Below are 26996 nucleotides of genomic sequence, written 5' to 3' on the forward strand. Positions count from 1 at the left end.
TCCGAGTTGCGACTCCAGCCCCCAGCCCGCGAGGGCGCGTGCGCGCGGCGGCGTCTGCTCGCAAGGCCCTTCCTCCCTCCCTTCCTCCCTCCGGCGCCAGGCACTTCCGGGCCGGGCCGGATCAGCGGCTGGGGTTAAATGTAGCCGCCGCCGTTTGCGCCGGGCCCTGGGCTACCATCCCGGCGGGCTCCGCATCCCGGGCCGAGTCTCGCCTGGTGAGGACGCCCCCTCCCCGCCGCCCCTCGCCTCCTCGGCCCAGCGTCAAACTTTCCTTAACTAAAAAGCCCACTGAATAGCTCCTCCTAACTGGTCTGATTGATCACGTCGGGTGAGAGGCGACTGCCGTTTCTGTGCACGGTTTCTTTAGAGCTGTACCAGGCTAGAAAGCCAAGGTACAACTTGTACCGAGCTCCTGTTGCGAGCCAAGAGCCATATGAACTGCCCAAACAAAACAGCAGTATACAGTCTCCAAAGAGGGATAAAGATAAAGACAAAAGTGTGGTAGACCAAATGAAGTGCCACGGTGGAGCGGTTTTCGGTTGGAGATGAACCTGAAATCTCAGGCTTAGGAGGGGAGGGGTCTGCCGAGGGGCTGCTGAGGGTGCTTGTGAAGCACAGAAGAGCAGGCTCCCGAGACTGGACGTTGGTGGTAAATAGGGCTATGTCTAAGCAGATGTCTTAAGAGATGAGGGGACTGCCTCACGGAGTTCAGAGAAAGGTGACCACGATACTACATTGGCAATCTTATTCACGTGTTTTAACACAGAAAAACGTGCGTGGAATACAAGCAGCTCCACCCAGATTTTCAGGAAGGAGATAGGATCCGCATAATCAAAGTTGCCTTAGGTCAAGAATTAAAAAAACAGAAGTGGAAGTGAGCATTGATGTGTTGGGGCCTGGGGGAGAGGAAATTATTAGTGCAGAATTTCTCCTTCTCCAAACATGAACAAAAATCAGTTAATATTAGTTGCTGTACTCATTGTGGGTCTGTGTTAACTTTAAGATATGTGACAGAAAGGGTGAAAATTACATGTAATTTTTGCCCAGGGCTTTTAGCTATGTCAACCCCTTAGCACTCACGCCCTTTCTTTTGCTGATCAACCATTATTAGGCACTAATGAATGTAAGAGGCTCAAGGAATCAAACTGCAATAAATCCTTCAAGTAGATTTCCAATTGGGAGTTAAGAAATGAATGGTACTTGGGGACTCTTGATACTTGACTGAGTTCTAGTTGGGGAGTTGTTCAATAAACTTCCACCACAAGGATGTCAGACTGCTCGTCAACGTATTATCAGAGTCTTTCCCCTAGGCTTGATCTCTTTGCAGTATTAGGATATATCATTCTTTTCTTGAAGTATTTGGTGACTTTATCCACTGATAATAGTAAATAGTAAGAGTAAATATGGCTTGTAAATAATGCTAACAAAAATGTGATCGTTTGGCAAAGTAAAAGATGGCTCTATGGTCAATAAACCTGCATTAAAGCTTGGTGCTATATTATCAATCCCCTAAAGAACTCCCTTTCTTGATCTGATTTCCTACTAGCTGGATACCTGTTGGAAAACTAGATTATTAAAATAGGTTTTAGTTGGGAATTCCCTGGCAGTCCAGTGATTAGGACACTGCAGGGGGCGCGTGTTTGATCCCTGGTCGGGGAACTAAGATCCCTCGTGCCATGTGGCCAAAAAAAAAAAAAAAAAAAAGAAAAAGAAAAAATAGGTTTTAGTTTATTGCAGCCATAAGTGACTTTTATAGATAGAGAAATAAGTAACAGCTTTATCACTGATGTAGAGCATAGTGTGCTTCCACTCATATTTGCATTGCTAAGGCATTAGCCATTATGACCATCCAACTCCTTAGATGCCAAGAAACTTTATGATACTCATTTTGGTGCTCATTTTCAGTTTTCTGTAGGAAACCATTCAGATTTCTCAATGAATGTGGCTGACTTGGAAGTTCTACTTACTGTAGATAATAGGTCAGCAGCTAGTAAAGATCAGAAGAGCCAATTTATTCTCTGACCTTAATGCATGCAGATGAGGACCAGATTTTGAATCTTCTTGACTCAGCCCTATGAGGCTCTGTCTGAGGAGCTATCCAAGCACTCCACTTTGATATTTTAGTGACTGCAGCATCTTATTCCTCTTTTCTAAATTAAACATCACAGCTCCTTCCATTTCATGGCACAACGGACTTGCCACTGCTTTGCATGCCACTACCCTGTTTTGTATTGTCATTTTCCAATTCTGTCAAAACCTAAAACATACAGTGGCAAACAATGAACAAATCCATTATTATCTTCTGTTTAGAGAGCAAAAAAAGGTAATAATGTGCTTGTTAGCAAACATTGTATTCTTCATGAATCCTAAGTGGTGTGCTCTCTGAGCTTCCCTGAACATTTTGCTCATACCCCTACCCTTGTTAATGTGGTCCACCAAGCTCTTCTCTCAGTGAGCTGGCTTCCCCATGTTTTTCTAACCATTATCCCTTCCTGTCTTAAATTTTCTTCAAGGTACCAAACTCAGGTCTTACTTCCCACAAGCTAACACTTGTGATCAGACACTTAACATTTAGTTTTTGGAATTTAGGTGGAAAGAAAAGAACAACTCATTTGTTAATTTTTCATTGTTATAAATATTAGGCCTTTTATTTGGAGGAAAACACTAAAACCCTTGTTGAATAACCTGTAAATTACATGTAATTTCATTTTCTGTTCCCTTGTCTCCATTTCTTCTATCTCTGGCTTTTCATCTTGCATATGAATTCCTACTTTTTTAGTACTTTTGCATTACATTATTATTCACTTTTTAAGAATCTAAAAACTTCAGAACACTAGCATTATACCTACAACTCTTGTGTAGTGATGCCTGTAACAACAACAAAAAAAGGGCCAGTAAACTTCATGTACTTATCACTCAAAAACCATTCTCAGAAAACTGAGAACAGGACCTGCCCAGAACTCTGAGAACAGGATCTTATGTCTTTTAAGTCTTTTAAGTCTTAACCCTATTTTCATGTCCTCAGCCACATTATGTCAAATATTTCGAGTTGCTCCCTTGTTTCAAACACATTTATATATTTAATGCTTTGGTCCTTTGCATAATCTGTCGGGTCTGCTATAGGAGGGAGGACTTTTGTTGTTCTTCTATCACCATGTGAAGAGTAAGGGTTGAGTTGCAGCAGTTCACTAGTTGGCATACTGTTATATTTTCTAGACATTTAATTAAATACTAAATTTAACCAAGTCTGAAACACTTTGAGGCCCTTAAACCATCAGCAATCCTAGATTCTGGATCAGTAATGCCCAGTTAATGAGAAATAGTGATACCTCTACCTACACAAAATATCGTCTTGGAAAAAGCTTGGTCACCCAACTTGTAAGTCCTCTATTCACAGTGTAATAGGAGAAAAACATCCAAAATGTTCTCTTCCACAAGATTACCCAAAGCCCCTACAGCATCGGTCCAGATGTGCCCTGAGAACTCTCATCCAAGGTCACTTACGGTTGCTGGAAATATTTTTACTGTGCCAGGATCCAGGCGGTCACTGCTCCCATGATATAGCAGTCCCTGATGACCTCTCCCTTCTTCAGCTTGGCCAGCTAAGTTCTCTCTTCTCTGCTGGTGCACTGACCTTGCCCCTTCTCTGCTTCTCAGGTAACCCAAGAAGTTGCGGTTGATTCTGGACCCTGGAGACAATCCCAGGGAAAGGCTGGAGCTCTCCACTGTGCTCTCCAGCCAGGGTCAGCAGCCTCTGCAGCAGCCCCAAATGGCTCTAGAGGTGTAGCAGCTCTGTCTCCTCCTCTTTTACCTCTGCTCAGTCATCACAATGCCTCCGGGTCAGGGTCTTGAGTCCCCTCCCAGAGAGACACACCCTAATGCCTATCAGGGCAATTTCTGGCTAGAGGAGTTTGTTTAAACATCTGTCCCTGCAACGCCCATGCGTCCCTGCCTCTCTGGCCTTCTTCTCCCCGAAAATTGGGGTCACTTCACTCCACTTCCTTCTGACCCTGACTCAAGAAATGGCAGCTGCATGGCGTTTTCTCTGGACATATTAAGGGGCCCTGCCTCCAGCGGAATCTCGGAAGGGCTTCTGTTTCCCTCAGACTAGGCACTCCTCCTCCAAGGGGAAGCATGTAGAATTGGGCCCTGCTCCCAGACCAGCAATCTAGAGGCCCTATAGGGCCCATTGGGTGAGCTGCAGCGGTGTTCCTGGGACTGTCCTGTGGCCAATCAGACGCTAGGTGAACCCGGGAGCCTTGGAACCTCCGTGCCTCAGTGTTCCCTGACTTGCTGCTTTTCCCCTGCTCTGCAGCCTCAGAAGGACTGAGTTCTCCCACTCTCTTCCCTCCCCTTCTGCCATCTCCCTGCTTTAGAAACTAAGCCCTGCTGTCTAGCTGTTGCCAAATCTGCATCCATACCCCTACACAACACTGAATGGCCACCTGCCTCCAGATGGTTCTCTCCGCTATTCAGAGCCCTTCGCTGCCAGCCTGGCTGCCAAATTGGAAATCCTGGTATGGCCATTTCCAAATTTAGAAACCAGACCACGCCATCTCCGGGGACACTGCGCCTTCACCTCCCAGCAGCCTGTCAAGCCCAACCTCTGCAATGGTGCCAAACACCCTCCCCCCAAGCCTTCCTCCCCCCCTCCCCACCCCCACATTTCTAGCCTAGGTGGTTTGGTTTTTTTGCCTTCCCCTCCCTGCCTGTCCAACCTTCCCAAAGTTTTAGCACCCTTGACCTTCTCTGCCTGAACTATGCCAGGCTGGAGACGGGCCAACTCAAGGGCTATATAACCCCTGGATTATATAGGCCTCTTAGAGGCCTCATCCCACATTCTGTCAAACACGGAAAAAAATGCAGCCGTGTCTCACATGAAATATACAATGTTTTGTTATGCAAAATGAAAGAGATTCATCTAATTTTCCTTTTGAAATATTTAATAATTTCATTTTGCAGTTTTCTTTGTATTTTAGAGCCCCAAACCGTTTCTTTTCCAGCTCTCAAACCATTTGATAAAACCTGGAAAAGCTTATGGGCCCTGGGCACTTGCCTATAGTGAGAACCTGAGCCTTAAAAGGATTTAAAAAATGGCTCTGGGAGGGAGGAAGGTAAGCCCTTCCACACCTGACTCCTTCTCAAGGCTTCTCTCCCCAACCTCATCATCACTGAAATCTTTCTCTTCTCCAGTTTTTAATAACTGGGCTTCTCTGTTTGATCCCTGCCTTGGTCACTCACCTTTTACCCATGCTGCTCACATGTGACATTCCCCTTATTCCCAATGCCGGCTGGCCAGTCTGGATTTCACAGCATCACCAGCCCCTAGATTCCCTTTCACAGCGCTCCTTCCACCACTGAGGGCCCTGGGTATTGTCTTGAAGCCCCTTCGCCCTCTGAGGCTGCAGCTGTCAAATATGGCGTTTGTTCGCTTGACCCTGTAGATATGACGATGTTCTCAGACCGGACCTCTGTAAATCTACAGCTCTATCCAGCTCTCTGGCGCTCCACCCGCCACCCCCTGCCGTATGAGACAGTTACCGCCCACCCGTACTGCATTTTGGATGCTTCAGTCTTACCCTGTCTGCTAGGACTGACCAGCAAAGCCCACTTGTGTCTGAAGCAGAATAGCTATCAGAAACCACATGTTACATTTTTCTCCTTAAGTGCCTACTCACATTTCTCTCTGAGTGTCTCCTTCCCTGAAGGAAGCACTATGTATGCCTCTGTTACATATGGCATCACTGCTACACTTCTCTGGAAGTTTTCCTGGTTACTCATTCTTGCAGATTGAGCTTATATATAAGAAACCAAGGGACTTCCCTAGTGGCGCAGTGGATAGGACTCTGTGCTCCCAATGCAGGGGGCATGGGTTTGATCCCTGGTCAGGGAACTAGATCCCACATGCATGCCCCAACTAAGGAGCCCGTGTGCCCCAACTAAGGAGCCCGTGTGCCCCAACTAAGGAGCCCGCCTGCCGCAGCTAAGACCCGGTGCAACCAAAAAAATAAATAAATATTAAAAAAAGAAGAAAAAAAAAGAAACCAAAATGTCCCCAGCAATTACCCCAGATTACATCTCTTCTAAGTATTAACTGTTAATAAGCTGAAATAGCCATTAGTAGTCTGGCTTTTACTTTCTAGGATTTCTGGATTTTATACTAGTGATTCTATAATTTCAATATACTTCTTAAAATTGAATTATGCATATTCAGTGCATAGAGTGAACCAGTTAAGAGAGAGCCTGCAGCAATATATTATTGCCTCTTTAGTCGTCTTTTCTTAATATTTTTTTCCCCAGAAAGAAAATTAGGCTAGCCTTTTAAAAATTGTGTTCTGCTATAGTCTATAATTTTGAGAGGAAAAGTGATGAATGTTTTTATTTTCATGTCAAGAGCGCAGCAAGAATTTGCTGCTATTTTGAATGTGGAGCCTACTGTGTGCAAAACAGGTGTGACAAAAGCCCAGCTTCCTTTCTGAACACCTGTTAGAGCTGTTTTCTTTCTTTTGTTTTGTTTTTTATTTTTCTCAGTTGTAATCACTTAACCATAAAAAGTCTGGATATTTATACAGACTGTTGTGCTTCATTTGTCACGTTCCTTTTCTGAGTTTGATTTTTATTTTACTTGTTTATTTGTTTGGTCCAGGATAGATTCAAGATACGTTTTCCTTGATTTGAAGGAAAACACGATTTAGCTCCTGGAATATTCACCTGATGCCTTACGCTAATTAGTCGTGGTGTCCTTATTTTGGCACAAAGCCTGCAGGACATGCTATGGTTCTGAACCCGTTTGCCATCCCAGCCATCCCTTGCCCTTTCCCTTCTCTGCTCCACATCTCAGCCAGCTCCTGCAGGCTGTTTCCCAGGCTCCTGTGTCAGCTGGCTTCCTGCCGGCTTCGGCCCATAGGAGGCACTGTCGGGATCCTGGAGGGAGGGAGGAACGGAGAAGCCAGTGTATTCCCCCTCTTTTTATGCCTTAGGCACCCTCCCTGGCAGCAACTGTGTTTTCTCCCAGGCTCCAGCTCCTGCTGCACAAGCCTACCACCAAATCAGCCCTGGCAATACCGCCTCCTCCCTCAGGCCTGTTTAAAAGTGTAATGGCTTCCTGTGGTTGTTAATCCCTGATTTCTTCTCAGTTTTTCCGTCAGCTGTACAATGGATGTATCAAATCCTCTGTTGGAAGTAATGAGTGTGGTTTCTTTTTTTCTGGTTGGACTCAGCACATTTGTCCATTTTATGTTTTTATAAGGGTCTTATCCTATTTATAGGGGAAGGAATGATTTTCACAGAGAAGTAGTCATTTTCTTTTCTTTTCTGCAATGCTGTGTGCCTTGTGAGATCTTTGTTCCCTGGCCAGGGATCAAACCCTGAAGTGGAAGCACAGAGTCTCACCTCCAGGGAAGTCCCAAGAAGTCGCCTTTTTAAACTTAGGGATCTATCTGTTCTCCTCCATGTGGCTTGGCTAATGTCATCTTTCTTTTAGCTCCTTACCTTCCATACTTGCTTCCCACCTCTGATAATACCCAACCCAGGCCCAGTCCTTCTCCCATTCTCCATCCTTAAAGCATATGACATATGTCTTCTGTGCACATAGATACATAACAATTTGCTTTTAAATTTTTTTTTTTTTTTTGCGGTACGCGGGCCTCTCACTGTTGTGGCCTCTCCCGTTGCGGAGCACAGGCTCCGGACGCGCAGGCTCAGCGGCCATGGCTCACGGGCCCAGCCGCTCCGCGGCATGTGGGATCTTCCCGGACCGGGGCACGAACCCGTGTCCCCCGCATCGGCAGGCGGACTCTCAACCACTGCACCACCAGGGAAGACCGGCTTTTAAATTTTTAAAATCCTGTTTTATATAGTGTTCTTAACAAGAGTGTCACAGCTATAGGATAGCAAAAAGGGCACTAGATTATCCATCCAGAATTTGAGTCTTTGTGATCTTGCTTGAATCCCTCAGCCTGTTCCTGCACAACAGTGCCCTTGGTAGTAAAACAGGGGAAAAGATGACTTCTTCATCAGAGCTATGAAGAGCAAATCAGATTAATGAAAGGATTTTGTAAATGATAAAATGTAAGAAGTTATTATTTAAAAACAGTGGATAAGACTATCTTTTCTTGAAACAGGTGTAATTTTATTTTATTTTTTAATATTTATTTATTTGGTTGTGTTGGGTCTTTGAGGCACGAGAGATCTTCGTTGCCGTGTGTGAGATCTTCACTGTGGCATGTGGGACCTTTAGTTGATCCATGCGGAATCTTTAGTTGCATCATGTGGACTCTTAGTTGCGGCGTGTGGGATCTAGTCCCCTGGCCAGGGATCAAACACATGCCCCTTGCATTGGGAGCGCGGAGTGTTAGCCACTGGACCACGAAGGAAGTCCGTGAAACAAACGTAATTTTAAAAGTTAGCACAAAGGTGTTTCTCAATTCGAATTTATAGTGAAGTTTAATAGCATCACACAGCCTTCATCTAACATGGGATTTCTTAGTCATGGTTCTACTGACGTTTGGGACTGGATAATTCTTTGTTGTAGGAGCCTGCTCTGTACATTGTAAAATGTTTAGTGGAATCCCTGCCTCTAGCTGCTAGATGCCAGTAATACCTTCCTCCTCATTTTTGACAATCAAAACATTTCTGAACTTGCCAAACTTCCCTAGGAGGAAGGGTGGAGCAAAAAAATAAAAAACAAAAAACAAACAAACAAAAACCCAGGTTGAGAACCACTGATCTAACCAAACCTACTTGGGAAACTTGTCACCTCCTTTTAATTTAAGCTGTTAAAAAAAAAAGAGTTTGACTTTCAAAGAAGATTTTGGAAAAGGACTTTTAAAAATATAGTTCAGGGACTTCCTTGGAGGCGCAGTGGTTAGGAATCCATCTGCCAGTGCAGGGGACACGGGTTCGAGCCCTGGAAAGATGCCACATGCCGAGGAGCAACTAAGCCCGTGCACCACAACTACTGAGCCTGCCCGCTAGAGCCCGGGTGCCACAACTACTGAAGCCCACCCGCCTGGAGCCCGTGCTCCGCAACAAGAGAAGCCACCACAATGAGAAGCCCGCTCCCCGCAACTAGAGAAAAACCCATGCACAGCAACGAAGACCCAACACAGCCAAAAATAAATAAATAAAATAAAAATTAAAATGCAGTTCGGTCATGAAACATACCCTGTTTTAGAGATGCATAAGCCCTGCAGTGAAAGTCAGTGATCATTATCATAGCAGTCATGTGTCTTACCAAAGAATTTATGTTGGAGAGACTCATCTTCCTGCTGAATATGTGATTGGACTGCCTAATTAAGTGGGTTTCTTCATACAATTAATACCTTTTGTTATCTTTACTAGGTATTAAAAAGACACACTAATACTTTATATCTATCATATGTTGATATTTTTTGATGTCCTTTAAGGCAAGGGAACTCGAATATTAGTAGGAACGTATATTTCAGTCATCATATGACTCATATTCTGGATCTATACTTATACAGGCTACCTTGAGTAGCAGCAGGAGTTAGAATTTTATGAGAATCACTGCTAGGTCATAATCAGTAGAACTTTTCATATTCTTGATTCCTAATGAGATACCGTTTTTGTCATTGGATTTCTAGGACACTGGAAACTCAACTGTACCTATTTAAAATTAATAAATTATTGGGAGTTTCCTGGTGGTCCAGTGGTTAGTACCTGGTACTTTCAGTGCTGTGGCCCCGGGTTCAATCCCTGGTTGGGGAACTAAGATCCCATGAGCCTCTCACAAGCTGTACAGTGTGGCCAAAAAAAAAAAAATCCAGAAATTATTATTTTAAAAATATTGATGCTAGGTCTCTAAAACTGTCTCTTCTAGCTTATATTGTCAACAGATTTCTAAAACCAGTTTCCCATCTCAACTGTGTCAGTTAGCTTTCTTACTAGCTTAAGAAAATATTGACGAAAGCAGATTGTAAAACAGGAGAAACGGGTTGTAGCAATAGGGCTACTTTTGCTGGGAAGACAGAAAAGCTGTATTATCCTTAACACGAATATACTGCTAAGCTTTGTGGACACACGATGTTTCCAAGATTGGTAAAAAAGGATACTGCATCAGGAGAATTAAATTCATTTCCTCATCTATGATTTTTTTTGCATTCTCCTGGTTAATCTTCTTTGGGGGACTATGGACCCTCTTTTTTTTTTTTTTTTTTTCTGCGGTACACGGGCCTCACTGTTGTGGCCTCTCCTGTTGCGGAGCACAGGCTCCAGACGCGCAGGCTCATATGGACCCTCTTTGAAGGACTTATCAGCATCAACAATAATATCAGTAAAATGGTTAATACTGTAATAGGGGTGGAGCGGGCACGCAGCTGTTAGCACGCGGCCGTCAGCGCCAGACTGTTATCGCGAGACACGGAGCTCGGTGGTTAGTGGTCCCGCTCAGGCAACAGTGAGTCTCGCGGTAGTGCTCGCGGCAGCGAGTGCAGTGAGGGGTGGGTCGTGGCTTTCTTCCTGGAGGCCCTCCAGGTCCTGTGGCCTCGGGCTGGCGGGTGAGCCGGGGGGCCTGGGGACAAGCTGAGAGCTGTGTTCCGCAGAGCTCCAGAGCCCTCGCCGTGGCGGCTCACTGGCGGCGCCCAGGCCTTGAGGCAGCAGTGAGCCTCTCCCCAGTCCCCACTTCCTCGACCTAATGGCGGCGGCAGTCTCCGTGGGTCGCGGTCCATGGAGACCTCAGCACCTGGAGTATATGAACACTGCCATTAAGGTAACAGTTTCAACCAGCCTTCAGTCTCTCCAAGTTTTAAAAATTGGTCCCCCTTAGATCTGTTGTCTACCGCTAGGTGGTGGCCAGAGGTCAGGGTTAAGCTGCAAGGACATGGCGCAGCATTACTTCAGGTCTACCTGTGTGATTGGGGCTGTTCTCAGAGAAGGGCAGCTGTTGTGAGCTGGGGATTCACCTGATTGGTGTTTGCTACAACATGTATTTGATCCTATATAAATGATTCTCTCCAGTTTAAATGAAAAGCCTAAAGGCTGGTTGGGTCCTGGGCGCCTTGCTTGTTCAGCCATGACGGCTGAGCAGGTTCGCAGACCTGGCCCTCAGGGCGCCGCCAGCTGAGATCTAACTTCAGCCGGGCCTGGGCGAAAGTTGAGCCTTGGGACCTTGCCCTTTCTTGTCAGAACAAAGAATAACATTTGTTTTGGTGGAGGTTTACAGGAACATTGTGACCTGACCATGACCTAACCTCAAGAACAAAGGATCTGACACCAAGAAGTTTGTGGCAACTACGTCCCTCCCTCACCTTTCCTATAAAAAAGCTTTGCTAAAAGCTTTTGGGGAGTTTGAGGTTTTTAAGGCATGAGCCACCTGTCTCCTTGTATGACCCTGCAATAAACCTTTCTCTGCTCCATACTACTACGTTTTGGTATTGTTTGGCCTCACTGTGCCTCGGGCACACAGACTTGCGTTTGCTATCAGTATTATATATTGCTCTTAAAGGTTTTTTTCATAAAGTACTTTTAAAAAAACAATCTTATGATTGAGGTAGGTGGTAGCAGTTTAGGATGTAGACAGTGACATTAAGTTGGTTCAGAAAGTTAGAGTCCTCTTATTTGCTATCCTACTATTGAATTTAGATGGCTTTGGACCAGGCCTACCTCTACATTCACTGCCATTTCCCCAGTTTATCACATATTACTTCTGGCCTGCAACTTCACATCTATCAGACCCCTGTGGATGTGTTTGGATCTGCAAACTCTGCCAGAACAAAGCTTTGGCTAGCATCCCACACTATAAATCAGTATTCCCCAGTGGAAGTCTCTTGTTTCTGGAGAAGGAATCCATTTGAAGTATCAGTGTTTGCCTCATCTGTTTTTTGAGATCTGAGAAACGAAAAATTGTAAATATGTATAGAAATGATCTGAGCCAAATTTCCCATTCTCATCATAAACAAGGAATGAAAGATGTTAATGATGGGCCATTTCAGATTCCTCCCTGCTATTTCTGATTAAGAAAAGGTATATGACCAAGATGGAATTAAATTACAGGGATTAGATTTACCTTCCCACTTGTAACAACCAAAACAAAACACAAAACAAAAAGAAAACAAAACCAATACATGAAACAGTAGTTTTCAAGATACTGGCTGTTAGGCAGTGAATGACAGTTATTCTTGAAAGAAAGGAAACATGAGAGATGAGACCAACTATTGCCCAGGTGTATTCACTTAAGAGAGTTTTCAGGCCATGACATATGGAACAGGAACCGAGGTGAAGCCCAGTTAGGACCATGAATTGAAGAGACAGAGGTGAGAGTCCAGGGAAATCAAGCCAGAGTTGATAGGATGAGTGACAAAGAGGACAGAGCTGCACAGAGGGAACATCGGCAGTCTGCAGAGGAACCCCTGTCCAATATTCAGCAGAGTCCTGATCAACATGTACCAGTGAGGAAACTACATGAAGCCCAGGAAAGAATCATCTGGAAGCAATAGAGAGAACCCATGCCATTGCCAGTTCTCACCAGCCAGGCTGGAAAAACTCCTAATTCATAAGGTACTGGGTAGATTATCAAGAAGGTCCTGCTTCATTAGTGGGGAATAATTAGCCTTAGACTGAGAACTGCTCCCAAGCTGTCAAACCATAAAAGCAAAAACTGAAAGGATCAAACTATTTCCAAGTAACTTACCATCATTCCTGAGCGAAGCACAAGAAAATGTATGAGAAGTCAAAAGTATCCAGCACCCAACAAAATAAAATCCACAAAGTATGCATGCAACCAAAGGCATGCGAAGAGATAGGAAAATGCAACCATAATGAGAATAACCAATAAGTCAAAGTTGACCCAAATTGACACAGTTGATATCATTAGCAGAAAAGAACATTAAAACAATTAGTGTAACTATACTATACATACTCAGAAAGTTAAGCAGAGATTTTACAAGCAGATCCCAATCATATATCTAGAGACGAAAAGTACAATGTCCAAGATGAGAAATACACTGGATGGGATTAACAGCAAATTACATATAGCAGGAGATAAAGATTAGTGAATTCGAAGGCATGGCAATGGAAACCATCCAAAATGAAACACAGAGAGAAAAAAGAATCCAAAAAAATTAAAGAGCATCAGTGAGTTGTGGGGCAACTTTAAGCAGCCTAAGGTGTGAATAGTTAGAGTCTCCACAGGAGAAAAGAAGGTAGGGAAAAAAAAATATTTGGGAAAATATGTCCCCAAATTTTCCAAATGATAAAAACTATAAGCCCATAAATCCAAGAGGCTCAATGAAACTCCATCACAAGAAACATGAAGAAAATTACACCTAGGTCTATTATCACAAAATTGTCCAAAAAATGGCGAGAAGGAAGAAGAACCTAAAAGTATCTAGGATAAAAAACATGTTACATAGAGAGCAATAAAAGTAAGAGTGACATGAGATTTTTTTTTACTGGAAACAATCCAAGTGAAAACACAGTGGAGCAACAACTTTAAAGTAATGAAAGGAAAAAACTTGTCAACCTAGATTTGTATGTCCCGCTAAAACATCTTTCAAAAACAATGGTGGGGTAAAGATATTTTCAGACATACAAAACCTGAAAGAATTCATTAGCAGCAGATCCTATAAGACAAATTACAAGCCATTCCTCAGGCAGAAGGAAATTAAGAATGAAATTAATAAAAGAATTGTGTGCATAACAGTATCAAAATAATAGTCACATAACATATACAAAAATTAGCTCAAAATAGATCAAAGACAAAATGTAAGAGCTATAACTATAAAACCGTTGAAAGAAAACATGATTGTAAATCTTCATGACCTCAGATTAGGCAACAATTTTTAAGATATGACACCAAAAGCACAAACAACCAAAGAAAATCTAGATACATTTGACTTCAAAATTAAAAACTCATGGGCTTCCCTGGTGGCACAGTGGTTGAGAGTCTGCCTGCCGATGCAGGGGACATGGGTTCGTGTCCCAGTCCCGGAAGATCCCACATGCCGCGGAGTGGCTGGGCCTGTGAGCCATGGCCGCTGAGCCTGTGCATCCAGAGGCTGTGCTCTGTGATGGGAGAGGCCACAACAGTGAGAGGCCTGCGTACCGCAAAAAAAAAAAAAAAAAAAAAAAAAAAAAAAAATTAAAAATTCATGTATTAAAGGGCACCATCAAGAAAGTGAAAAGACAACCAAAATAATGGGGGAAAATATTTGCAAGTTATATATCGTTAAGGAACTTCTATAGAGAATATATAAAGAAGTTTTACAACTCAAAAATAAGATGAATAATTCAATTTAAAGTTTATGGTTAATTATATCACAATAAATATGTTTCAAGAATGATTATAATCAGAAGGGAACCAACTTACCTTCCCACTCTCAAATCAGTTATATAAACTCTCCTCCATTTAACTCCTCTCATTCTCTCCTTAATCCATCCCACAACTCCATTGACACAATCTTCCCAAGGTCATCAATTACCTGCCTTTGTCTAATTCATTGTCAACCTCTGTCCTAGTTGTATTCACTCTTAGCAACATCAAAGATAGTTTACCACTGCATCCTTTTCAAAATAGCATTTTACTTTGTATTGTTCCATGAAATCACACCTAGTTTTCGTTTATCAAATTTATATAACCAGCTGCATATGCATGATCTTCACTTAGGTGTCTAATAGGTCTCTAAAACCCAAAATGTACATGACAATTCTTACCTGTTCATTGTAACCCCATCCCATATGCACATATCAGACCCATTCTACTACTCCTCCCTTGTCTTTCTTATGAGAGTTAACACACAATCATTTACCCAGATGCTCAGGCCCAAAACTAAGGAGTCATTTGCCATGTTTGATTGCTCTCTTTCCCTAATCTTACCACACCTAACCCATTGGCAGGTCTTAATAGTTCTAACCCCCAAATATATGCTGAATCTGCACCATTCTGCAATTGTGGGCCATTGTAAGGACTTTCACCTTTACTCCAAATGAAATGCAGGAGTTTGAGCAAAGTACTCACCTGATCTAACAAGTCTTTAAAGGTCACACTGATTTTTGTGTTGAAATCGGCCTGGGGAGGGTGGCAAAACTGGACATAGGAAACCCAGAAAACTATTACAATTTTTAAAAAGTGATAGTTTGGACTAGTGCATTGGTAATGGAGGTGTAAGTGGTGGTTGAATTCTGTTCTAATAAAGTAGATGTAGATCATGAGAGAAAAAGAAAAATCAAATGATACCAGCAGTATGGTCTGAGCAACTGGAAAGATGGGTATGCCATTCCTCAAGTTGGAGAAGACCATGGAAGGAGCATGTTTGGGTAGGAAGAGATAAGACGTTTGACTTGAAAATTTCCATTTAAAACCATTTATCAGGTATCTAGATAGAGATATCAAGTAGAGTTGGATATATGAGTTTGGAATTCAGAGGAGAGGGCTGGAGAAGTAAATCCTGGAGTTGTTCATGTGTATATGGAATTTAAAGCCATGAAACTGGATGAAATCTCTAATGTAGGCAGCATGGATAGAGAAGAGACCATGAACTGAACCTTGGGGCCCTTCCATCGTTAGAAGTCAGGAGAATAAGGCAGAACCAGCAAGGAAGACTATGACGAAGCAGCCAGTAAAGTAGGACAAAACCCAGGTGAGTGTATTAATATTTTAAGATGGGCAGAATTACAGTGTACTTGAATGCTGAAAGTAGTAACCCAGTGGAAAGGGAAAAATTGGTGATGCAGATGGAGAGATGTGATTTCCTGGAGTCACGTCCTTGAGTAGGCAACAAAGTATGCGGTTTGGATACTAGAGAACGTGTTGGTCCAGATAGGGGAAGGGACAGGTCATCTGTAGTAACAGAAAGGAAGGCTGTATGTGGCATAGATGCAGAGAAGTAGATAGATGTCGTAGTGGGAACTTCTGGAGGCTCTCTTTTGAAGGACAGATACGGTCACTGGAAAAGAGAAGAGAGAAGGTCAGGGACCTGAGAGGCCATGGTAGATATTACAGTCACCAAGAATTATTGTAGGAGTAGTGTTGGATAAAATGACAATGAGCTAGGGGCTAAAATCTTCAAGGAGTAAGGAGGAGTCTTCAGGGGGTACCCCTGTGATGAGGGATAACAGTACATATTATGGTGGGAAGGAATGGGATTCAAAGCTGGAGTTGGAGGGGAAGAGTAAGAGAAAATGATCTGGAAGCAGTGAAAACAGTAAGGAGGATGCCTAGCCCACCACCAGGCCCAGTGGTAAGAGGAACATGAGGGAAGACATTGGTACTGCTTGTGAGGGCTGTGGAGAAGCTTTGTTCCCAGGGAAGAGACAGGGACATATGGAAACGTAGAAATTTATGGATTAAGTTTTTCATTAAGTAGCTGGAGTGCTATCGAAGTTTAGTGTCCAGGGAAGAGGGATACTAAAAGTCCTCAAAGGTAGGGGCAGGCCTGTACAACATAGACTTACCCTGCCCAAATGCCAGGAGCACCCGCATTGGGAATCTAACCAGAGAAGAGGTTGAGAATTCTCTTATTTGGGTTCCTCCAGAAAGCAACATTGATGATAAGTAGTTTGTTTAGAGGCGCTAGGAAGACTAGTAAAGGAAGGGAAAGTGATCCAGGGAAAAGGAGGCAACCAGTGGTGCACGGTTAAGCCAGGTACCTCAGTGGGTAACTGGAGCTTAACCTCACAGGAAGTTAAAAATGGGGAAATCCGAGAAAGTAGCAAAACACATCCCTTCCGATTACTCAGTCTCGAGAGTGAGAGAGAGGAGGTAAATACACACCAACATCTGAGAGTCATTGACTGAGGTCGCAAATCTGAGGGATATGGGCAAAGCACTGACAACATCTGTTACACGGATGTAGAAAAAAGGTTCATCTGAGGATAAATTACAATAAGCAGAATTGTAGAGTCAAAGGACAAGTATGTTTGTAATTTTAATACACATCTCCAAATTGTCTATTACACAGAGTATGCTAATTTTCATTCGTACCAGAAATGTATGAGAGTGTCTATTTGTTCATACCGTCCCTAAATCTGTGTTCTTTTTTTTAACATCTTTATTGGAGTATAATTGCTTTACAATGGTGTGTTAGTTTCTGCTTTATAACAAAGTGAATCAGTTATACATATACATATGTTCCCATATCTCTTCCCTCTTGAGTATCCCTCCCTCCCACCCTCCCTATCCCACCACTCTAGGTGGTCACAAACCACCTAGCTGATCTCCATGTCCTATGTGGCTACTTCCCACTAGCTGTCTATTTTACATTTCGTAGTGTATATATACCCCAGTGGCTATGTTTTTTTCAGTGGGTTGTGTAGCTTTCCTAGTGGAGGGGACTAGTGCCTGTGTTCTGGTGGATGAGTCTGGATCTTGTCTTTTTGGTGGGCAGGTCCACGTCTGTTGGTGTGTTTTGGGGTGTCTGTGGCCTTATTATGATTTTAGGCAGCCTCTCTGCTAATGCATGGGGCTGTGTTCCTGTCCTGTTAGTTGATTGGCATAAGATGTCCAGCACTGTAGCTTGCTGGTCGTTGAGTGAAGCTGGGTGTTGGTGTTGAGATGGAGATCTCTGGGAGATTTTCACTGTTTGATATTACGTGGAACTGACTCCTGGCTGGAGCACCAAGAGACTGTCCTCCACACGGCTCAGAATAAAAGGGAGAAAAAATAGGAAGGAAGAAAGAAAGAAAGAGGATAAAATAAAGTAAGATAAGATAAAACTGTTGTTAAAATAAAAAAGAATTAAGAAAAAAATTTTAAAAAGTAAGAAAAAAACACAAAAAAAATGGACGGACAGAACCCAGGACAAATGGTGAAAGCAAAGCTATACAGACAAAATCTCACACAGAAGCATACACATACACACTCACAAAAAGCGGAAAGGGAGAAAAAATCATAAATCTTGCTCTCAAAGTCCACCTCCTCAATTTGGGATGATTCGTTGTCTATTCAGGTATTCCACAGATGTAGGGTACATCAAATTGTGGAGATTTTATCCGCTGCTCCTGAGGCTGCTGGGAGAGATTTCTCTTTCTCTTCTTTGTTCTCACAGCTCCCAGGGGCTCAGCTTTAGATTTGGCCCCGCCTCTGCGTGTAGGTCGCCACAGGGCGTGTGTTTTTCCGCTCAGATAGGACGGGGTTAAAGGAGCAGCTGCTTTGGGGACTCTGGCTCACTCAGGCTGGGGGGAGGGAGGGGTACGGATGCGGGGCGAGCCTGCAGCGGCAGAGGCCGGCGTTACTTTGAACCAGCCTGAGGCGTGCCGTGCGTTCTCCCAGGGAAGTTGTTCCTGGATCCCGGGACCCTGGCCGTGGCGGGCTGCACAGGCTCCCGGGAGGTGGGTGTGTAGAGTGACCTGTGCTCGCACACAGGCTTCTTGGTGGCGGTAGCAGCAGCCTTAGCATCTCATGCCCGTCTCTGGGATCCGCACTGATAGCCGCGGCTCGCGCCCGTCTCTCGAGCTCCTTTAAGCAGCGCTCTGAATCCCCTCTCCTCGGCATCAGGAAACAAAGAGGCAAGAAAACGTCTCTTGCCTCTTTGGCAGCTCCAGACTTTTCCCGGACTCCCTCCTGGCTAGCTATGGCGCACTAACTCCTTCAGGCTGTGTTCACTCCGCCAACCCTAGTCCTCTCCCTGGGATCTAAGCTCCGAAGCCCGAGCCTCAGCTCCCAGCCCCACCCGCCCCGGCAGGTGAGCAGACAAGCCGCTCGGGCTGGTGAGTGCTGGTCGGCACCAGTCCTCTGTTCAGGAGTCTCTCCGTTTTGCCCTCCGCACCCCTGTTGCTGCGCTCTCCTCTGTGGCACCGAAGCTCCCCCCCCTCCGCCACCCGCAGTCTCTGCCCGCGAAAGGGCTTCTAGTGTGTGGACACCTTTCCTCCTTCACAGCTCCCTCCCACTGGTGCAGGTCCCGTCCCTATTCTTTTGTCTCTGTTTTTTCTTTTTCTTTTGCCCTACCCGGGTACGTGGGGAGTTTCTTGCCTTTGGAGGTCTGAGGTCTTAATGCCAGCATTCAGTGGGTGTTCTCTAGGAGCAGTTCCACGTGTATATGTATTTCTGATGTATCTGTGGGGAGGAAGGTGATCTCCGTGTCCTACTCTTCCGCCAGCTTCTCCTGTCTCTCCTGTGTTCTTTTAAACTCTGCTTTTTGCCAGTCTTCTAGTTAAACAAACATTTCAGTGTAATTTTAATTTTCATTTATCTTATTAGGAGTGAGGTTGAGCAGCTTAACATATATTTAGAAGCCTTTTTTAATTTCCTTTTTTTAACATGCAAACTGCGTGTTAATATTCTTTGTTCATTTTTCTTTCAGGTTATCTGTCTTGTTGATCTGTAGAAAAACAACCTTTTGTGATGTGAAGTGCAAATATTTCTCCAGTTCATTGTGTGTCTTTGGAATTTCCTATGGAATTCTGTTTCTCTCCTTCTCCACTGCTGGTCCAAACCTCCATCAGCTCCCACCTGGAATAGAGACTCGGCCTCCTACCAAGTCTCTGCTTCCACTTCTCTGTCCTGGATCCAGTTCTCTGTGCAAGACAGAGTGGCCTTTGTCAAATAGGAACGAGATCATACTACATCCTAAAAATACCCCAAGGGCTACTTCTTAGCACACTTAAATCAAAACTCCACTCCAGGGCCAGTATGACTCTGCATGAGTCACACCTTACCTACTTCTCTCAACTAATCTTCTACAGCTCTCTGTCCAGAGAATGACCTTCTTTCACTTTCAGACTCTTGAACAAACGGAGCTTGTTCATACCTTACGGCTATTGTGTTTTGTGCTTAATACTCCTTCTGGCAGGAATGATCTTCCCCCAGACTTCACATGGTTCACTGTCTACGTCACTTGGCCTTCAGCATGCTTATCACCCCTGAGAGGAGCCTACCCTCCATATCAGAGTCAAAATGGCACATGCACCCATGCCCACACCCCCAGTTCTCAGGTCCGTCCCTGCCTCTGTGCATTATCTTTGTTTTAGGACTTAGCATAATGCTAAGAATTTAATAGACTTTTAATATTTTACCCAAAAGTATGCCTCAGAATAAAAGGATACTACTGTCTTACATTCAGAGTCTTGTAAGTCTTTCATATTTTAGGGCATTTTCTAAATTTATTTTAAACAAATACTGTTTGGGGAAAACAATTAAACTGATATGGCCAAAATCAATGCTAGTTTTAAATGCTTATATAAGTCACTTGACTGAACTGTTTTAAAGGGGGAGAAAAAAAGGAGGCACAATAATGTAAACTGCTTTAGTTTTTCTGGCGGGGGTGGGAGGTGATGACAGTATGTGTGACCTTACAAAGATAATCACGTAAGCACGCCTTTCCAGCAATGTGGCAAGTATAAATATTGTGAAGATAGATTAAAAAAACCTATGCTAGCATTATATTTATAGAAGATACTATAGCTTAGAATAAAAATTACAGTTGATAGCATCATACAGCACTTAAAGGATGCCCTCACTCAAATAATTTTGATAAAAGTAAAAATGATATCACCATTAGAAGATGGTAAAAGCAGCCTCAATCTCTTGAGTCTCCTAATGAAGGATATTTGCCTGAAGAGCTACCTTGACTCACAACAGACATACAGTAAACGAGAAAACAAATTTTTTATTTTATTAAGCTGCTAAGATTTGGGGTGTGTTTTTTTTTTTTAACCAAAGCACAGTCTAGCCTATACTAACAAATCAACTGTTTACTATACATAACCTTGAATTAATCTAATCATCTAAAGTTAGATTCATATGGCTTATATGTTTTTATTCTCCCCTACATTCTTTCAGGGACATAGCAATATATAAAGTGATATATAAACAAGTAAATCTAGACATCCTGCCTAGAAATACTCTCACCCATAACTAAAAAAAATATAAGAATATCGCTTTTAAAAATAATAATTTCATCAATCATATAGAATTTACATGAGATTGTTAAAAAATATAACCACAATACTTGAAAAAGAAATTTGTGGATCTTGGTTTTTTTCTTTTTTGCTGCGTTGGGTCTTTGCTGCTGCACGCGGGCTTTCTCCAGTTGCCGCGAGTGAGGGCTACTCTTCGTTGTGGTGCAAGGGCTTCTCATTGCTGTGGCTTCTCTTGTTGTGGAGCATGGGCTCTAGGCACGCGGGCTTCAGTGTTGCAGCACGTGGGCTTAGTAGTTGTGGCGCTTGGGCCTACTTGCTCTGTGGTATATGGGAACCTTCCAGACCAGGGATTGAACCCATGTCCACTGCATTGGCAGGCAGATTCTTAATCACTGTGCCACCAGGGAAGTCCCTGTGGATCTTGTTTTTAAAGTGTCTGTATTTTTATGGTAAATATAAAAACCGAAAAATTTTATCTAAAGCAAAAAAAAGAATACACGTGGTCACATGCACTTGGGGTTAGGAGTGTTAATTTACCAGATAGAAGTCTTCGTTCTCACTGTTAATGTCAAGAATCAAATGTCCAGTTTCATAAAATATGTTGAAACCATGTCATAGAAATACCTGTTTTAATTACTTTAATAACATTTTATAACAAAATGTATTTTAAATAGTAAACTGTATTTTCCATATCCCTGTTTTTCATTGGACATGAGGATTTCCCAAAGACTGGCTTGAGACACCACCCAAGCTTCTTGAGACTATCTGTGGAAATACCACTTCCCTCTTTTTGGTGTATGTTGCATGGTAATCTGCTTCCTTGGAAAACCAGGGTTTTGAGTGAGCTCTGCTTGGTGGGGAGTGAGGGCATTCTCTGGAGCAAGGGTGGAAGAGTGTAAAGCTCATCATTCCCATTTGGAAATGTCTAATCCTAGGTTTCCTGTATCCTTATTTTTATTTATTTATTTTTTTTGCGGTACGCGGGCCTCTCACTGTTGTGGCCTCTCCCGTTGCGGAGCACAGGCTCCGGCCGCGCAGGCTCAGCGGCCATGGCTCACGGGCCCAGCCGCTCCGCCGCATGTGGGATCTTCCTGGACCGGGGCACGAACCTGCGTCCCCGGCATCGGCAGGCGGACTCTCAACCACTGCGCCACCAGGGAAGCCCCCCGTATCGTTTTTTATTAACCCCTTCTAGATCCATCTACTAAAGGACACATGGGATCACAGCAAATTTCTTACCGTATTTTACCGGCATGTGCTACCATATCTTTCTGTATAGCGATATTTTGGTTTCTTTCTCTGATTGCAATTCTTGACTCTAGAATCATATCTCAGACAGGAATACATTCACTATGATAAGTAGGAATTCTATAATTATATGCATTCATATGGGAATCAATTAACAATAATGCCTCCTATTATTTACTTTATTAGAAATAAATATATTTTATTGCCCACAATATTCTACAAAACCATTTCTTTTAATAATGAAATTTTTATTGTGAAGATACTCTTGAGTCATTGTAATCTAGCTTGGAAATTTCACTGGACTCAGTTACTAAGTTAATGTCTATGGCCTGGTTTATAATAATATAGCTTAAATCAGCCAGTGGTCTAGGAGAGAAGCAGCATGGTGTAGTGGTAGATCAAGGCCCTCCACAAGAGGCAGTTGTCCTGGATTCTCATGCTCTCTGAGTTGCAATGAAACCCCAGCATAACATTGAACTTCACTCCATAAAATGAGGACAGGGACATAATTAAATCTTGGTGGTTAGAACACAGGGGGTGAGGCAAGGTGATCTCTTCAGGCCTCTTCTGAACCTAAAACGATCGGCTAACTTAGAATTAGCACCATATTAAGAATCGAAACTTGTAGAAATTACGTAACTCTTTTGGGTGGAATTCCATTAATCCTGAAATACTGTCTGTCTATCTAAAACCCCTAGCTATGTTGAAAACGATTATGTGTCCTTTTAAAATTTTTTTAACATCTTTATTGGAGTATAATTGCTTTACAGTGTTGTGTAAGATTCTGCTGTATAACAAAGAGAATCAGCTATATGTATACATATATCCCCATATCCCCTCCCTCTTGTATCTCCCTCCCTCCCTCCCTATAACACCTCTCTAGGTGATCACAAAGTACCGAGCTGATCTACGTGTGCTATGTAGCTGCTTCCCACTAGCTATCTATTTTACATTTGGTACTGTATATATGTCAATGCTACTCTCTCACTTCGTCCCAGCTTACCCTTCCCCCTCCCAGTGTCCTCAAGTGCATTCTCTACATCTATGTCCTTATTCCTGTCCTGCCCCTAGGTTCTTCAGAAACTTTTATTGGACGTTTCATAGGGATTGCATTGAATCTGTAGATTGCTTTGGGTAGTATAGTCATTTGCACAATGTTGGTTCTTCCAATCCAAGTACATGGTATATCTCTCCATCTATTTGTGTCATCTTTAATTTCTTTTATCAGTGTCTCATGGTTTTCTGCATACAGGAAGGTCTTTTGTCTAGTTAGTTAGGTTTATTCCTTGGTATTTTATTCTTTTTGTTGCAGTGGTAAATGGGAGTGTTTCCTTAAATTCTCCTTCTGATTTTTCATCATTAGTGTATAGGAAGGCAAGAGATTTCTGTGCATTAACTTTGTATCCTGCTACTTTACCAAATCATTGATGAGCTCCAGCAGTTTTCTGGTAGTATCTTTGGGTTTCTCTATGTATAGTATCATGTCATCTGTAAGCAGTAACAATTTAACTTCTTCTTTTCCCTTTTGGATTCCTTTTATTCTTGTTCGTCTCTGATTGCTGTGGATAAAACTTCCAAAACTATGTTGAACAACAGTGGTGAGAGTGGGCAACCTTGTCTTGTTCCTGATCTTAGTGGAAATGGTTTCAGATTTGCACCACTAAGAACAATGTTGGCTGTGGGTTTGTCATATATGGCCTTTATTATGTTTAAGTAAGTTCCCTCTATGCCTACTTTTTGGAGAGTTTTTATCATAAATTGGTGTTGAATTTTGTCGAAATTTTTTTCTGCATCTATTGAGATGATCATATGGTTTTTATCCTTCAGTTTGTTAATATGGTGTATCACATTGATTGATTTGCATGTATTGTAGAATCCTTGTATACCTAGGATAAACCCCACTTGATCATGGTGTATGATCCTTTTAATGTGCGGTTGGATGCTGTTTGCTAGTATTCTGTTGAGGATTTTTGCACCTGTGTTCATCAGTGATATTGGCCTGTAGTTGTCTTTCTTTGTGACATCTTTGTCTACTTTTGGTATCAGGGTGATGCTGGCCTCGTAGAATGAGTTTGGGAGTGTTCCTCCCTCTGCTATATTTTGGAAGAATTTGAGAAGGATAGGTGTTAGCTCTTCTCTAAATGTTTGACAGAATTCACATATGAAGCCATCTGGTCCTGGGCTTTTGTTTTTTGGAAGATTTTTAATCACAGTTTCAATTTCAGTGCTTGTGATTGGTCTGTTCATATTTTCTATTTCTTCCTGGTTCAGTCTCAGAATGTTGTGCTTTTCTAAGAATTTGTCCATTTCTTCCATGTTGTCCATTTTGTTAGCATATGTAGTCCATTTTGTTTGCTAGCTTGTAGTAATCTTTCAGGATCCTTTGTTTTTCTGCAGGTTCAGTTGTTACTTGTGCTTATTCATTTCTAATTGTGTGGATTTGTGTCTTCTCCCCTTTTTTCTTGATGAGGCTGTCTAGTGGTTTATCAATTTTGTTTATCTTCTCAAAAAAACAGCTTTTAGTTTTATGATCTTTGCTATTGTTTCCTTCATTTCTTTTTCATTTATTTCTGTTCTGATCTTTATGATTTCTTTCCTTGTGCTAACTTTGGGGTTTTTTTGTTCTTCTTTCTCTAATTGCTTTAGGTGTAGTTATGTTGTTTATTAGAGATTTTTCTTGTGTCTTGAGGTATGATTGTATTGCTGTAAACTTCCCTCTTAGAACTGCTTTTGCTGCATCCCATAGATTTTGGGCTATCGTGTTTTCATTGTTATTTGTTTCTAAGTATTTTTAAATTCCTCTTTGATTTCTTTAGTGATCTCTTGGTTATTTAGTAGCATAGTGTTTAGCCTCCAGGTGTTTGCATTTTTTACAGTTTTTTCCCTGTAACTGATGTCTAGTCTCATAGTGTTGTGGTCAGAAAAGATATTTGATATGATTTCAATTTTCTTAAATTTACCAAGGCTTGATTTGTGACCCAGGATAAGATCTATCCTGGAGAATGTTCCATGAGCACTTGAGAAGAAAGTGTATCCTGTTGCTTTTGGATGGAATGTCCTGTAAATATCAATTAAGCCCATCCTGTTTAATGTATCATTTAAAGTTTGTGTTTCCCCATTTATTTTCATTTTGGATAATGTGTCCATTGGAGAAAGTGGGGTGTTAAAGTCCCCTACTAATATTGCGTTACTGTCAATTTCCCGTTTTATGGCCGTTAGCATTTGCCTTATGTATTCAGGTGCTCCTATGTTGGGTGCATAAATATTTACAATTGTTACATCTTCTTCTTGGATTGATCCCTTGATCATTATGTAGTGTCCATCTTTGTGACTTGTAATAGTCTTTCTTTTAAAGTCTATTTTGTGTGATATGAGAATTGCTACTCCAGCTTTCTTTTGATTTCCATTTGCATGGAATATCTTTTTCCATACCCTCACTTTCAGTCTGTATGTGTCCCGAGGTCTGAAATGGGTCTCTTGTAGACAGCATATATTCGGTTCTTGTTTTTGTATCCATTCAGCCAGTCTATGTCTTTTGCTTGGAGCATTTAATCCATTTACATTTAAGGTAATTATTGATATGTATGTTCCTATTACCATTTTCATAATTGTTTTGGGTTTGTTATTGTAGGTCTTTTCCTTCTCTTGTGTTTCCTGCCTAGAGAAGTTCCTGTAGCATTTGCTGTAAAGCTGGTTTGGTGTTGCTGAATTCTCTTAACTTTTGCTTGTCTGTAAAGGTTTTAAATCTCTGTCGAATCTGAATGAGGTCCTCGCTGGGTAGAGTAATCTTGGTTGTAGGGTTTTCCCTTTCATCGTGCCATTCCCTTCTGTCAGAGTTTCTGCTGAAAGAGCAGCTGTTAATAACCTTATGGGGATTCCCTTGTGTGATATTTGTTGCTTTTCCCTTGCTGCTTTTAATATTTTTTCTTTGTATTTAATTATTTTTTTTGTGGTATGCGGGCCTCTCACTGTTGTGGCCTCTCCCTTTGCGGAGCACAGGCTCCGGAAGCGCAGGCTCAGCGGAAGCACGCAGACACTCAACCACTGAGCTACCAGGGAGGCCCTGTATTTAATTTTTGATAGTTTGATTAATATGTGTCTTGCCATGCGTCTCCTTGGATTTATCCTGTGTGGGCCTCTCTGTGATTCTTGGACTTGACTATTTCCTTTCCTATGTTAGGGAAGTTTTCAACTATAATCTCTTCAAATATTTTCTAAGTCCCTTTCTTTTTCTCCTCTTCTTCTGGAACCCCTATAATTTGAATGTTGGTGTTGTTAATGTTGTCCCAGAAATCTCTGAGACTGTCCTCAATTCTTTTCATTCTTTTTACTTTACTCTCCTCTGTGATAGTTATTTCCACTAATTTATCTTCCAGGTCACCTAGCTGGTCTTCTGCCTCAGTTGTTCTGCTGTTGATTCCTTCTAGAGAATTTTTAATTTCATTGACTGTGTTGTTCATCATTATTTGTTTCCTCTTTAGTTCTTCTAGGTCCTTGTTTAACGTTTCTTATATTTTCTCCATTCTATTTCCAAGATTTTGGATCATCTTTACTATCATTACTTTGAATTCTTTTTCAGGTAGACTGCCTATTTCCCTTTCATTTGTTTGGTCTGGTGGGATTTTTCCTTGTTCCTTCATCTGCTGCATATTTGTCTGTCTTCCCATTTTGCTTAAATTACTGTGTTTGGGTTCTCCTTTTCCCAGGCTGCCGGTTTGTAGTTCCCATAGTTTTTGGTGTCTGCCCCAATGGGTAAGGTTAGTTCAGTGGGTTGTGTAGGCTTCCTGGTGGAGGGAACTGGTGCCTGTGATCTGGTGGGTGTGGCTGTATCTTGTCTTTCTGGTGGGCAGCGCTACGTCCAGTGGTGTGTTTTGGGGTGTCTGTGAACTTAGTATGATTTTAGGTAGCCTCTCTGCTGATGGGTGGGGTTGTGT

The 26996-nt window shown here is 42.4% G+C and overlaps 1 long non-coding RNA gene across 1 annotated transcript in view; it reads left to right on the plus strand.

Annotated features, from left to right (window-relative positions):
* The window catches only part of LOC112412421 (uncharacterized), a 63337-nt gene that overhangs the window by 431 nt on the left and 35910 nt on the right, over window positions 1-26996 (plus strand). The window lies entirely within an intron of this gene.

This window comes from Neophocaena asiaeorientalis, unplaced genomic scaffold (assembly GCF_003031525.2).
Source record: "Neophocaena asiaeorientalis asiaeorientalis breed wild unplaced genomic scaffold, Neophocaena_asiaeorientalis_V1.1 scaffold102, whole genome shotgun sequence".
Classification (NCBI taxonomy): Eukaryota; Metazoa; Chordata; class Mammalia; order Artiodactyla; family Phocoenidae; genus Neophocaena; species Neophocaena asiaeorientalis.